At 45.0% G+C, this 15477-nt stretch overlaps 1 protein-coding gene across 1 annotated transcript in view; it reads left to right on the forward strand.

The window, feature by feature from the left end:
• LOC122919826 (protein crumbs homolog 2-like) overlaps positions 1 to 15477 on the forward strand; it is a 95861-nt gene that overhangs the window by 57190 nt on the left and 23194 nt on the right. The gene's annotated exons all lie outside the window — the stretch shown is intronic.

Below are 15477 nucleotides of genomic sequence, written 5' to 3' on the forward strand. Positions count from 1 at the left end.
TAGCAAATTCAATAAAACCATAAAATATTCATATCCTCAATTAAAGTTCTAGCTCTGTGACAGGCTGTTCCAGCAGATCTGTTATCTGCAAGAACAGCCCGCCGGAGAGCTATGACGCTAATGGGATATCATCCAGTCCACCAAGTATTAGCTGGGCGACAAAACTAATAAACAGAGTGACAGTTCATAAAATTAGGAAGGGCAGGTAGGGAGCTGTTCTTGAATCTTCTTGGCAGGAGTCAACCTCAGGAAAGCACCGCCATATAAAGGGGATTCTTCTCGCCACTGGAAGTTTGAACCAATCCGTGAACTCAAATCTTGGACCAGCACTAACCGGATTAAACTGCTCGTGCTCTGCACAGCTGACCCTTATCTGACCTCTTCAAATGGTAAGAACCACTGCAACAATAAAAGGGGGAATGGGGAAGACAGAAACATGAGGGGAACCATGAAAATAGAGAGGAGAATAACAAATAAAAGGAGACTAACCCTAAAAAACACAGCCATGATCTTTCAGGACGTTAACCTTCTAACCAGAACAATATGACAATAGTGACTGAGCCACCATGTGTCCCCCAAGCGAATTGCTATGTAGGGACCTTATCATTATAACTAGAGATGAGCGAAATTTAGAAAAATTCGAATCAGCAACTTCTCCGAAGTTCGCCAACAAATTCGATTTGTTCTGAATTAATTGATCACGAATTGCTATAAATCAGGTATACCCAAGCCACTCTACCTCTGATGCGGGCAGATTGTGTCCATGCTAGGGTGAAGAACCACGCGGCCAATTAACCCCCATTTGTCTTTCATTTGATAATGAAGACCGCACTGTATAGTCTTTTTTCATTGTTAATGGTCGCGCGGCACCTTTAATGCACCTTTAAACAGGGGCTGTTGCTGGTATGGGGTTTGGCTGGTTAAGTGTAGGCACTATATGCATATTATTGCTGTTCTGGTATGCAATCTCCTGCTGGTTATTTGACAGTAAACACTGAATATTAATCAGCTCTGGCATAGGGTTGATAGGTAAACCGGTGTCAACGATATATTGCGGTATTAAGAAACAGCGATATGGCGATATCGCTGTTTCCAAATAACCGCGGTACTTGGTGATGTCATATGAGTGGTCATATGCGTGCTGGCCACTCCTAACTCTGTGCCCGCCCCTGCATTGTGCATATGCGTACCGTACATATTACTTCCTGCAGCGGCCGCCCCTGGCTCCTCCTCGCTCCCATATTCAAGTCTCCGCCCACTGGCACGCAAAGTCAGTAAGCAGTACGTGTCCAAGCCAAGGTGGGGGAAGAGGGTGAGAGACCCTAATGGCCCAGGTGTCCGAAATAAAGGTTGTACTGTCTATGTCTTCTGTGGCCCTGGCCCTGCCTGCAAGCTGCACTGCACATGGTAATGGCACTTGATAAACTATAATGTCTCCCTGTTGCCCCATACAAGAGCAACAAGAAGACATTACTGTATGGGGGCCACAAGACATTATTATACTGATGGCGGAGGGGGTACAAATTGTTGTCCCATACAGTATAATGTCTCCCGGTGGCCCCATGCAGTATAGTAACTCCTGTGGCCCACTGCCTGGTGAGAGGCCAGCCCATACAGTATATAATGTGTCCTTGTGCCCCGCTGCCTGCCCATACAGTATATATGTCCTTGTGGCCCCCATACAGTATAATGTGTCCTTGTGGCCCCATTACAGTATAATTGTCCTTGTGGCCCCCATACAGTATAATATCTCCTTGTGGCTGCCCCCATACAGTATAACGTATCCTTGTGGCTGCCCCCATACAGTATAACGTATCCTTGTGGCTGCCCCCATACAGTAATATGTCATCAGGAACATCCAGCTCCTCCCATCTCTGCATCTTGCTGACATTTCTAGGACATGGAGACTTTAAAGGATGATTTGGAAGAAGTAAAGCCAACAAAAGAAGAGGATGGTCATCAGTAACCCCTTAGTAATCAGCCTGTTTTGGGACTTACTGACCAAGCATTTTTCTTCCTTTTTTTGTCGCCTTCCAAGACCTATAACTTTTGAATTTTTTTTGTTTATGTAGCTGTATGAGGTAATTTTTATTTTTGGGGGATTTTTTTTATTTTATACTTATTTTTATTTTTTATTCTTTACTTTTTTAACCACTTTATAGTCCCACATGGGGACCATAACAGGCAATATTTTGATTGCTTCTAAAATACAATGCACTATCCCTATAGTGCATTACATTTCAATGTCAGTGCTATACTGACATTGACCAGCAGGCTGTGCCAGAGAGGCTTGAGACCTACACCAAGTCCCAGCCAGCCTTTACACACATCGGCACCCCACGATCACATTTGCAAGGTGTCGATGGGAGACAGAGGGAGTCCGCTCCCTCTGTCACTGCTTACATGCCATTGCCCAGAGCATGTAATGGGTTAAACGGCCTGGATCAGCACTCCTGCCAGTCAGTGATGTTAGAGCAGGAGCGCGGCTCTCATGTGACAGCCAAGCCCGTGCTCTCCACTGCACGGGGGACCCATGCAGTGCTTAGACCGGGCTCAGCCTAAGGCCCCTTAGTGACTGCAGTAAAAAGGTGTATGGGTGGTCACTAAGGGGTTAGGACCTGGTTCCCCCTAAGGGGTGTAGACTGGATGATATTAGTTGGCACGCTGACAGTGGAATAATAAAGGCTTCCATCTTATTATTATTGAATTACATATCTTAGTTTACGGCTGATGTAGAAATAAGTAAATGTAGGAATAAATAAATAAAACGGATACAGTACAAGTCTCCCTGTACTCTCTCTGCAGTCTCTCTGCACTCTCCCTCTCCAATATTCTTCTATTCATCGTTTTTTGCAACACTGCCCCTAGCACATGAGCACTTGCCACGTCTCTCCCTCGCTGACATCACAGGGGATGGCTATCTGCGGATTGTCTGGCTGCACTGCATTATGGTTGCTCTTGCTTTCTTGGACTTTTCTCCTTTACACTTAGTTCCGCTTTGTAAAATGTGCAGCCGCCATTTTAGGAAAACCTGATTCGTTACCACAAAGCATGAGAAAATTTGGATTAGTTTCGAATAATTGGATCTGCAGTGAGGGACTGTCACGATAGGTAGGTAAGCGGGGAAATAACCAAACACAGGAAATCAAACAGAACAAATGACTAGGCACAAAAGCTAGGGAGAAAGGGTCACCTCCTAGCAATCCCTAAATGTTTTCCCTAAACTGCTGTGCCCATGTGCATACCCTTATGGTGGATATGCACATGCCCTCGTGCCTAAACCTATACACCCTAATTAAATCCTAAGCAAAAGGGAAGAGGCAACCTGCTTCCTCAAACCCTGAGTAAGCAAGCGTCTCCCTAGAGGCCTAGATGAAACAGAAATAACAGAGATGACTTTTCTTAGAGCAGAGCTGGAACAGACAATCCACCACACATCAATAGCTCACAAGAAAGAACTATAACCTGCACAGGCCACTGGGGGAAGGAGGGATAAATAGACTCACTAACAATCACACCCAGTACACCTGAGGGAAGGTGGATCCAGCTCAAACCCAAACCAAAACAAACAGAGAAGTCAGACATGTGCAGCCAGTCTGACAGAGCTCCGCACATTCACAGGGCAAGGCGTGACAGTACCCCCCCTTTCTACGGGTGGGGGTGTGTCCTCTGAAAGGCCCTCACCAGGTGGCTAGCACTAGCATCAGTAGCTGGAACCCACATTCTTTCCTCGGGACCGTATCCCTTCCAGTGCACCAAGTACTGAAGGGAACCCTGAAGAACACGTGAGTCGAGAATCCTAGAGATCTCAAATTCCAAATTGCCATCCACTAGGACAGGGGGAGGTGGCAATGGAGATGGTTCCACATATTTCTTCAATAAAGACCTGTGAAACACACTATGGATCTTCCATATGCCAGCGGGTTGACAATAGCAGAGATTTTGTAAGGGCCAATAAATCTTGGATCCAATTTCCAAGATGGTACCTTCAGCTTAATGTTTTTAGTGGTTAACCACACCGAATCGCCCCCACACACAGGTCTGGACCAGTCATACGTCTCCTGTCAGCCATCCGTTTATATCTTTCACCCATCTTTTCCAAATTAACTTGGATCTTCCGCCAGATAGATGACAAGGCGGAAGAGAATCTCTCCTCTTCTGGCATCCCAGAAGAACCAGTCCCAGAAAAGGTACCAAATTGTGGGTGAAAACGCCAAAAAATGGTGACTTATCAGTGTACTCCTGTCTACGGTTATTCAAGGCAAATTCGGCTAGAGACCAGAACAAAGACCAGTCATCCTGGTTCTCGGCAACAAAACACCTCAAATTGGTCTCCAGGTTTTGGTTAGTGCGCTCTGTCTGACCTTTCAACTGGGGATGAAATGCCGAAGAGAAAGACAGTTGAATTCCCAGACGAGAGCAGAACGCCCTCCAAAACCTGGAAACAAATGACGTCCCCCCTATCAGACACCACATCAGAGGGAATGCCATGTAGTTTCACAATGTTATCGATAAAAACCTGAGCGAGAGTTTTGGCATTGGGCAAGCTAGGTAAACGGTACAAAGTGGGCCATCTTATTGAAGCGGTCCACTACCACAAAAATCACAGTTTTCCCAGGGGAACTCAGTAAATCGGTAATAAAGTCCATGGACAAATGCGTCCAAGGACGGGACGGGATGGACAAAGGAAGAAGGGATCCTGAAGGCCGAGTGTGAGCCACCTTCGCACGTGCACAGGTCTCACAAGCTGCCACATAACCTTCCACACCCTGGCCACCAGAATCTCCGGGAAATAAGATCTATGGTGGATTTGCTTCTAGGATGTCCCGCAAGGACTGTATCATGATGTTCCTTGAACACCTTGTATCGCAGTTCAGCAGGAACAAACAGCTTGTCTGGAGGACAAGAATCAGGAACCTACTCCTGGGCCTCCAACAGCTCCATCTCCAACTCGGGTTACAGAGCGGAAACCACCACCCCATCAGCCAAAATTGGAGCAGGATCCTCCAAATCACTCCCCCCAGGAAAACTACGTGACAACGCATCTGCCTTGACGTTTCTAACTCCAGGACAAAAGGTGACCACATAATTGAACCTAGTAAAAAACTGTGACTACCTAAACGGTCTAGGATTCAGGCTCTTAGCAGACTGCAGGAAAGCCAAATTCTTGTGGTCAGTAAATACCGTAATAGGATGAGTAGACCCTTCCAACCAATGATGCCATTCCTCAAAGGCCAATTTGATGGCCAGTAATTCTCTATCTCCTACATCATAATATCTCTCAGCGGCCGAGAGTTTCCTGGAGAAAAAAAGCACACGGACGCCATTTGCTAGGGGATGAACCCTGCGACAGAACTGCTCCGACCCCCACTTCTGATGCATCAACTTCCACGACGAACGGTTGAGACGCATCAGGTTGCATCAGAAAAGGAGCAGATTCGAAACATTTTTCTTAATAGCAGAAAAGGCCTATAATGCTTCATCCGACCAGACAGAGAAGTCGGCGCCTTTTTTAGTTATATCTGTCAAAGGTTTTACAATGCTGGAATAATTCAAGATTAATTTTCTGTAGTAATTGGTAAAACCTCAAAACCGCATCAGAGCTTTCTGATTCTCAGGCTGGTCCCATTCCAGTACCGCCTGTACCTTTTCGGAGGCCCATACAAAAGCCAGAGTCGGAAAGCAGTTATCCCAAAAACGGTAGCTCCTGGACAGCAAATACACATTTTCCCAACTTTGCATACAATTTATTCTCCCGAAGGATCAACAACACCTGTCTCACGTGATCCTGATGGGTCTCCAAATCAGGTGAGTAAATTAGTATGTCATCAAGGTAAATAACAATGAACCTTCCCACTAAAAGATGGAAAATATCATTGATAAATCGCTGAAAGACCGCTGGCGCATTAGTTAAACCAAAGGGCATGACAAGATTCTCGAAATGACCTTCGGGTGTATTGAAGGCCGTTTTCCACTCATCTCCTTTCTTAATTCTGATCAGATTATTTGCTCCTCTTAAATCCAACTTGGAGAACACCTTGGCTCCTACAATTTGATCAAATAGATCAAAAATCTATGAAAGGGGATACGGATCATGGACCGTAATGAGATTCAATTCCTGTAAATCTAAACACGGTCTAAGTGATCCGTCTTTAGAAACTGGCAGCCACAGGGGACTTAGATGGCCTAATATGTCCCTTTGACAAACTCTCTGCAAAATATTTCTGCATAGCTTCTCTTTCAGGTTGGGAAAGGTTGTATAGCTGAGATTTTGGCAGTTTAGCTCCAGGGATGAGACTGACCGAACAATCATATTCGCGATGGGGTGGCAATTCCTGAGCTCCACCCTCCGAGAATATGTCCTCAAAATCAGAGCGAAACTGAGGTAGGATCGTAGCTGACACCCCTGAGATGGAAGCACAAAGACAGTTGTCCGTACAAAATTCACACCAGCTACTGATTTGTCTTGTTTGCCAGTCAAGGCAAGGGTTATGCTTTATTAACCACGGTAAACCTAGAACCATCGGGGCAGGCAAGCCCTTCATAACAAAACAAGAAATGGACTGAACATGCGAATCGCCCACCCATAACTGAATGTCCTGAACGATATGAGTAAGACTCTTTTTTTCTGACAGAGGGGAGGAATCAATAGCAAACACTGGTATCTCTTTATCTAATGTGGTAGTTCTAAAACCAAGATTTTGGAGGAACTGAAAATCAATAAGGTTTACCCCCGCACCACTGTCAACAAATATCTCAAAATCAAAATTTCCTGAGTCTAGCGCCACCATGGCAGGCAGGAGGAAAGAGTATTGCAGGGAGAATGCATATTTGCTTGCTCAGACTCCCCATTCACACTACCAAGAGTCAGGAAAGTTTTTTTTTTCTCTTTATGTGAATACCTCTGTCGTTTTTAATTTACAGCTTTGTTGTTTAACCAAAGGACATGCACAAACAAAATGACCTTCTGTCATGCCCTGTTCGGATGGTCTGCGGAGGTCTGTCAGATTGGCAGCACGTGTCTAATAATTTGTTTTGTTTTGGAATCGTGCTGGATCCGCCTTCCTTCAGGTGCTCTGGGTGGGGTCATTGGCTTAAATTGCTTTCACTCCCAGAGGGCCATGCGGGTTATAGAATTCAGTCTGGCCTTGGATTCAAGGAAGGAAGGATTTTCTGTTCCAGCTCAGATAAGTTTGGTCTTCTGCCCCTTTTCCCCTTTCACCATCTCAGGGATTCTAGGGTACTTGCAGTCCAGGCACGAAGACACATTATTCCTACCTTCAAGGTCTGAATGTGGGCTTAGCAGCGTAGGGAGAGAACTCAGGGATTTGCTAGGAGGTGACCTTTCCCCAGCATCTCGCCTAGATACTTGTTTATTTGGTTGTCTGTGTATCTGAGATCCAGTCCGCCGTGACACCTTCCTTTCCACAGAAGTAACATAGTTTATTCAGCTTCCTAAAATCCCAATCACCTGAGCGGAAGGAAACCTGGCCCAACTGCATAGGCTCCTCTCCTGCCCCAGATTCAAATGTCATATTACCCCGGGGAATAGATGGGACGTATCCACTTACAGACAGGACCTCTCGCTCGAGAGGAATCTCATACCTCTCTCTAAGACGTCTATTAAGCCACACTGCTAAAAACATGTCCGTTTCCAATTAATCGGGATACTCATGAAAAGTAAGGGCATCTTTCAACCTCTCAGATAGCCCCTGACAAAACTGACTCCTGAGAGCAGTTGCCTATATTCTAAATTCAGCATAATACAACTCCGCAGTACGTTCTACCTGTAACAAACTGCGTAACTTAGATTCAGCCATAGAGACCCAGTCTGGGTCATCATAAATCAAGCCCAAGGCTCTGAAAAATTCATCCACCGACTGGAGGAATGGTGAACCGGCCGGCAGAGAATAAGCCCAGAACTGTGCGTCCCGTTTGAGCAGAGATATAATGATCCCCATTCTTTGATTCTCGTCACCAGATGACATCGGCCGCAGACGAAAATATAATTTACAGGACTCCCTGAACTGAAGTTACGTTTTTCCGGGGGAAGTGATATCTGGGAGAGCGACCTTTGGTTCAAGGCTGACCTGGTTCCCACCAGCGGCGCCAGACGCCAGATATCTCTGATACAGTGCAACTGAATTACGGAGGTCTGCTACCTCCCAGAATAATTCCTGCATGCGATCAACTAAGGCAGCCATAGCCTCCATTTCGCAAACAGCAGGGAAATGACAGTTTTTGGGTGGGTTATAATGTCACGATAGGTAGGTAAGCGGGGAATTAACCAAACACAGGAAAACAAACAGAACAAATGACTAGGCCCAATAGCTAGGGAGAAAGGGTCACCTCCTAGCGATCCCTAAAGGTTTTCCCTAAACTGCTGTGCCCATGTGCATACCCTTATGGTGGATATGCACATGCCCTCATTCCTAAACCTTTACACCCTGGTTAAATCCTAAGCAGAAGGGAAAAGGGAAGAGTCAACCTGCTTCCTCAAACCCGGAGAAAGCAAGCGTCTCCCTAGAGGCCTAGATGAAACACACATAGAGAAATAACGGAGAGAGTTGGAGCAGACAATCCACCATACATCCAGAGCTCACAAGAAAGAACTATAACCCGCACAGGCCACTGGGGGAAGGAGGGATAAATAGCCCCACTAACAATCAAACCCAGTACACCTGAGGGAAGGTGGATCCAGCTCAAACCCAAACCAAAACAAACAGAGAAGTCAGACATGTGCAACCAGTCTGACAGACCTCCGCACATTCACAGGGCAAGACGTGACAGACTCTGACCACTCACTGACTGTGGGGGCACTATACTGTTATTGATGCTACCATAGTACAGAGGGACCCTGACCACTCACTGACTCTGGGGGCACTCTACTGTTATTGATGCTGCCATAGTACAGAGGGACCCTGACCACTCATAGACTGTGGGGGCACTCTGCTGTTTTTCATTCGGCTATAGTACAGAGGGACTCTGACCACTCACTGACTATGATGGCACTCTTCTGTAATTAATGCTGCCATACAGAGGGACTCTGAGCACACACTGACTGTGTGGGCACTCTGCTGTTATTGATACTGCCATAGTACAGAGGGACTCTGACCACGCACTGACTATGGGGGCACTCTGTTGTTGATGCTGCTAAAGTACAGAGGGACAATATTCACCTCCACCAGTTCCCTGGCGCTGCCGTTCCTATGTTGCCTGGGTTCTCACTGCTCTCCGATTCCTGCTCCTGTCTCGATACACAAGAAATGCCTGCTCAGCCAATCACAGTCTGGGGTGGGTCACTACAGTGGCCAGTGATTGGCTGGCATTTTTTATGTTTCGAGACAGGAGAAGGAAGCAGAGAGCAGTGGGAGGTGGAAGTGAATATTAGTTTTTATGTTTTTGTTTTTTTTTATGATGGAAACTACCTTTTAAAAATAATTGTGAAGCATATCACTTTGCAGGTGAATACTAACCTGCCTATGGAAAGAGCTACATACCGTAGGTGACTACATGCCGCAAGATGTATGATTCTGTACACGTTACACTTCATATTATGGTTTAGACTGGCATGTTATACTGGGAGAGCAGTGGGATGTACAGTATGTAATTGATAAAGGTACATGCATAAAATATAATTCTTATCCCAGATGTGGATAATTACACAGGTCGCTCCTCTTTCCTTATGATTGGCGTCTGCGGTGCAGGCCTTAGGGGAACATATTTTCTTTAATGCAAGGAAATGAGGTCTAAAGAACAAGGGATTTGGCTTGGAGTGTCAGACAGTGACCAGAGGAGGAGTCTGCCATCCCTGCCCTCAGTCCTGCCATGTCAGCTTCCCTGGGGGCACCAGAGGTTGAGAATGTAGTGGGAGCGGTGTGGTATAAACAGTTCACCAGGGTGCAGGGGGGGGGGGGGGATAGCACAATGAGGCCCATCAGTTCAATGAGCCAAACAGGTCACTTGTTTATGCTTGTGGTACTGCTGTGGTTGTCTATACAGTGTGAGATGATATGTGAATGCCTCCATAGACATACATATAAACCTATCTACCGGTATCTATAGATCTGTCTGTCTATCTCGTATCTATCTATCTCGAATGTATCTATCTCATATCTATCTTTGTATTTAATGTACTCACTCTTTCTCAACCCCTTTTAAAATACTGCTAAACTTACATTCAACACATATTGTCCCAATCCTGAATTGGCAGAAGAAAACCTGATAGTCAGTCAGGTATTGGAGGGCATTGCTACAGTCCCCCAGAGGACTACTGCAAAGGGTTAATTTAATTTTACCAAGTTAAATCTTGTGATTTCTTGGTAAAGCACTTATTTTCATATGCATTCCCAAACAGCCATGTATGGGTGATATATGGGTTAATACTGGCAGACTGGTTAGGTTACCCGAGTGATGGACTGGGTCCGCCCCTGGCTAGTTGGGGAGTCTAGTCTGAGCAGAGCTACAGGAAGGACGTGTGTGAGAGTTCCTGCAGACGACTGTCTGAGACTATAACTTCCAAATTAGTAACTCTACTACCACAGTACTCCTGAAGGAAATGGACCATACTTTATAGAAGGTGCAGATCCAGGCCATGCAAGATTCTAACGGCAGGGCATTAGCTTGTTTATGGTATAAGAGATTTTGTAAAGAGAGACTTTTTTTTATTGCAACCAATGGGCCTCATTATTGACTCCATCATCCATCCACCGTCCCTGCATCTGTGCTCCTGCCTTGCACCCAGCCAAACTGTTCACCATCAAGGGCACCCTAACTACTACCAAGCAGGAGCCCCAAACACCAGGAGGGAAGAAAGGGTGCGTCCTCCAGCGCCACTGTGGAGCTAGCCACCGTGAACCGAGGACTACAACCACCATCTTGGCCACTCCATCCTCGCCTCGCCTCCGGGTCTCTGCATTTATACAGCAGACATCTTTTGGTCTGGTCAGAACATGCTGATCAGAAGTTTACTGTGGCTGTGCAGCCAAGAAGAAGAAGCCTCAGTAAGCCCTGAAGCTTCAAAATCATTCACCCCGGTAATCTTGTAAGCACGAGAAGCTGCAGATTCAACATAACATTTTATCCAAACACATTTGGCCAGTGACAGTAGTATCGCACCTTTAAGGGAACATGCTCCACTGGTTTAGTAAGCAAAGCGAGGCCCGGAATAAACAACATGGCCTGACAAGAAAATAAAGCCGCTAATCCCCTGCACTCCATCTAGTAATCCCTCCAGAGTCAGCTTATTAGTTCATATTAGGATCACACACAGACCCTTCACAGTCATTGTGAGAAGAAAATGCAGAACAGGGTGGGCGAGATCATCCGTCACTGTGACACCACGGGCACAATTACGACATCTAGACTGAAGTGGAATAATAGTCATCAGAATAAGATCCTCGCTGTATGTTTTCTGTAATACGTGTCACTCGCCAAGTGCGAATCAAGAACTGGTGTCCGCTCATGCCCATACTGAAAGCTTGCTTTACTGTAAGAAATACTGTTCCATAAAAAATACTTAAAGGGGTTATCCTATGAATAATCTAAATTTTAATCTAGTATATGACAACCTTTTCCTAACAAAGCTAGAACCAGCCCTGTACCTCACATGGATCCAGAGATCTCCCCAGTCATTGCTCTGCTAGATTTATATCAAGCTGACAGTTTAGGGGGCGCGTCCTTTCTACTGCAGCTGGTGGCAGTTGAAGGATGGAACTGAGAATGTGCTTCCAGCTCAGTGAGCAGGACAGAGAAATTAGAAAAAGAGCAAACAGCAGGTTGCGCTATAGAGATGGTCAATGAAATCTAACTCAGTAGCTATAATATATTTTTAATTATGTGTTTCAATTACAAAAGTAGTCAGGTCCTTGTGCTGGTTTCTAAACTGTAGAATATTTTTGATGGGGCAACCCCTTTAAAAGGGCCTGGACTAGAGGTGGTCAGAGCAAGCAGTCACCCAGGCCACCCGACTTCATCACAATTCTCTCCCCTAACCCCCCAAACAAGTTGCTTGATCAGCAGTAACACTTATAGAGTTACTGTGGTTGGCATTATGTGGACATTGTCTGGAGCCGCTTGGGTTTCTGTGGTATGATATTGAGACTCTACAGCTGGCACCCATATGAGGAAATATGTCTAACAATCCATGGCAGCATAACGGCTAGCAAATTTATAGGGACATTCGTTAGTACTGTTATAGGTGACCTTTGGTTGGTTCTGTGACTGGCACTCCTATAGAGGGAGATAGGACAATCCATGGCTGTTGGTCATATTGGGAGCCCATTTCATCACAAGTGTTTTGCTGACAAGCTCACTTGGCTCCCGAAATTCTGCGTGCCCTTGGCTTTGCTCTCTGAATCCAACAGCGTCAAGTTTTTGTAAACCTGTCTGTAAGTGAGCTGGGTTGACATATTTTATTGCTATAAATTTTGGTTACAAACTCGCATGAAAGCCTGACCAAATTTATCTAGCACGTCTGCCTCCAGGCTCTCCTAAGCTGGGCGCCTACTGACCAGTCGACCATTACTACTCCAACAGGACTTGCGTCCAGCATATCTCCATAACATATCCTAAATCAACTTCCCAACATATGGAAAGACGCTGCCACCTTAGAACAGCTCAGTCAGCTAAAAAGCTGCAATCCCAGCCTACAATATCTCAACACACAACATACAGTATGTTAGAGAGGATGAGTTCAGTCACCTGAAACCTTAACCTTCATCCAATTTCCATTCTAGATTATTTCAAAGGGGTTGTCCCACGAAAAATATTCTAAAGTTTTCACACCAGCACCTGGATCTGAATACTTCTGTAATTGCATGTAATTAAAAATTTTGCATATATTTTATTCAATAAAATGTATCCGTATAGTGCCTTCCTGCAGGTTTTTTCTTCTTATTTCTTTGACCTGTTCACTGAGCTGGCCGCACATGCTCAGTTTCATCCTTCAACTGCCTCCTGAGCTGTAATAGGTAGAGCATGGACACACCCCCTGAGCTGTCATAGGGATAGCATTGACACGCCTCCTGAGCTGCAGCAGAAAAGACACTCCCCTTGAGCTACCAGCTTGATATAAATCTAGCAGAGCAATGAATGGGGAGATCTCTGGATCCATGTGAGGTACAGGGCTGGTTCTAGCTTTGTTGGAAAGAGATTGTAATGTGTACTGTATGATGTCTGATCTTCATTTTTTACATTAGTCATGGAATAACCCCTTTAAAGTAAACATGTCTATTTTGTGCTCCTGCAATAGCTTCCCTAAACCAACCAACCATCCCCCAAATTCCAAAGTTGGCTAATTTGGCTAATCAATAGGAACGAGGGCTCCTGTATTTTAATAGTCCCTTAAAGAGGACCTGTCACTTCCCCCGACAGATGGCAAATGGCGTAATGGAAAAAAAAAAAGCAAAATGACCAATTTGCCTTTTTTTTTTCTTCACCTACCCCAAAAAATGTAAAAGGTGATCAAGAAGTCATACAAAGTCCAAAATGGTCAACAAAAACTACAGATCGTCTTACCAAAATTAGCCCCTAAACAGCTCCATAGACATAACTATATAAAAAAGTTTATGGAGGTCAAAATATGAGAATGAAAAATAAAAAAATAAAAATTTTCATATTTTTTTCCCTGTAGCAGAATTGCATTTTTCCCCCATTTAGATTTTTTTCCCCCATCTTCTTAATACATCAATATGCAATATTAAATGGTGCCAATAGAAAGTACAACTTGTCCTGCTAAAAAACAAAAAAAAAAAAACGCAAACATATCTGAACCCACCACAGATAATAGATTTCTTATAAATATGTAGGTCACGATCTACAGATAGAACTCAAGAAATATTGATTGGCATTGTAGGACTGGGGCATCTTGCCCAGCACAGGATATTATTCTTAGGGTCCAACTCCTATATGATCAATAAGGTCTGATAAGATTTGAATACAAGAAATAGGTCCTAGTGGCAGGTGATTGGCTCTAATGGCCTTTTTTTACCCAAGGGTCCATTGGGCACCATATGAGAACCTGGAATGCCGCCCCACTCCACCATGACCATTTTCAGCAATAAGCTTGGAACATGGAAAGTTATTTCTTAAATGGGTTATCCCAAGATTTAAATTAATCACCTACCCACAGGACAGGCTCAAGTGTCTGGTCAGTGGGACTTTAACTGCTAGGACCCCCACTAGAATTGGGGTCCTTCGTCCCACTGTATAAATTTAGTGGGGCTGCCACACCATTCACCTCTCATGGCACTGCTGAAGACATCTCTGCTACTTGTGTGAGCCCATCTACCTCAATATAGCTATCTGGCCTACACAATGTACCTACAACACAAACTCTTGCGTCTGTTAGCCCTTGGCCTACAGAATGAACTCATGCCTCCCAAGTGTCCATCTTTTGGAGGGAAAGTCCCTCTTTTTGACCCAAGTCCCTCTGTCCCTCTTTGATCCTTAAATGTCATCAATTCAAAATACACCAAACAATGTGAATTTCATGGAGATTTGCACATGTACAGTGACGGTAGTGCACAGCACCCTGCCTACATCTATGCTACTGTGGTAGGTAGACCCTTTGGGGTGACACTGGCATTCTAGTCACAAAACACTTTAACAATGTGCTATTTTTTTTAGAGGAATTTTTTGCTGATGCACATTTCCAAGGGTTTTGTAAGATAATTAGGCGACGGGTACAAATAAAAGAATGGTTGCACTTGTTGCTACCATGCTGAAAACCCCCTGCCTTGAGCATCCAGAGAGAGTGTCCTACCTCCTATTCGTGCACAGTAAATGTATAAAGGTTTGTTTCATGCTCACAGCAATGCGGGACGCTCACTTTACTGAATGATCTTTTATGTGGATACAGTAAATTGGATTTCACTCACGAAGCTGAGTACTGTCAGTGGGACAGAAGAGGCAGGCATCCCATGAGTCAGCAATGACAGGAGCCAGCTGGTAGTTTGCACCAGGAACGGATTAGATGTGTAGCCTAGCTCTGTGACTGGATACAAATCCAATCCTTTTTGCCTGACTGGTATCAGGGGGAGAGGCTGGTGCTTGCTGCACGCTGCGCCCATCTCTACCTCTCTTCTGCTTCTCACTTTCCCCAATGCCTGTGATCACACCATGAGCAGGAGAACTGCTGCGGCCATCTGGAGTGCACTCTGTCTTGTTGCAGGTAAATAAGATTTAGCCTGGAGGTGGGGATCACAGGGTCCATAAGAGCATTCCTGCTGATCCAGGGAGAGCTAGAGGTCACGGTAAAACTAGTGTAGGAACTGTAGTTACCCGGCTCATAGGCAAAGTTGTAGCACGACGTACCGTTACCCAACAGTTGTCTGTCTCTTTAGTGTCCTTTGTACATTCTCCACAGTTCATGATCATAGAGTTGACTTGGTAGATCTGAGGCTGGTCGTCAATTGTAAAATTCATTGTGTTTGTTTTTAAAGAAAAAACTTAGAGGCCTTTGGTTGTTTTTGTAAA

The sequence above is a fragment of the Bufo gargarizans genome, chromosome 9 (assembly GCF_014858855.1).
Source record: "Bufo gargarizans isolate SCDJY-AF-19 chromosome 9, ASM1485885v1, whole genome shotgun sequence".
Classification (NCBI taxonomy): domain Eukaryota; kingdom Metazoa; phylum Chordata; class Amphibia; order Anura; family Bufonidae; genus Bufo; species Bufo gargarizans.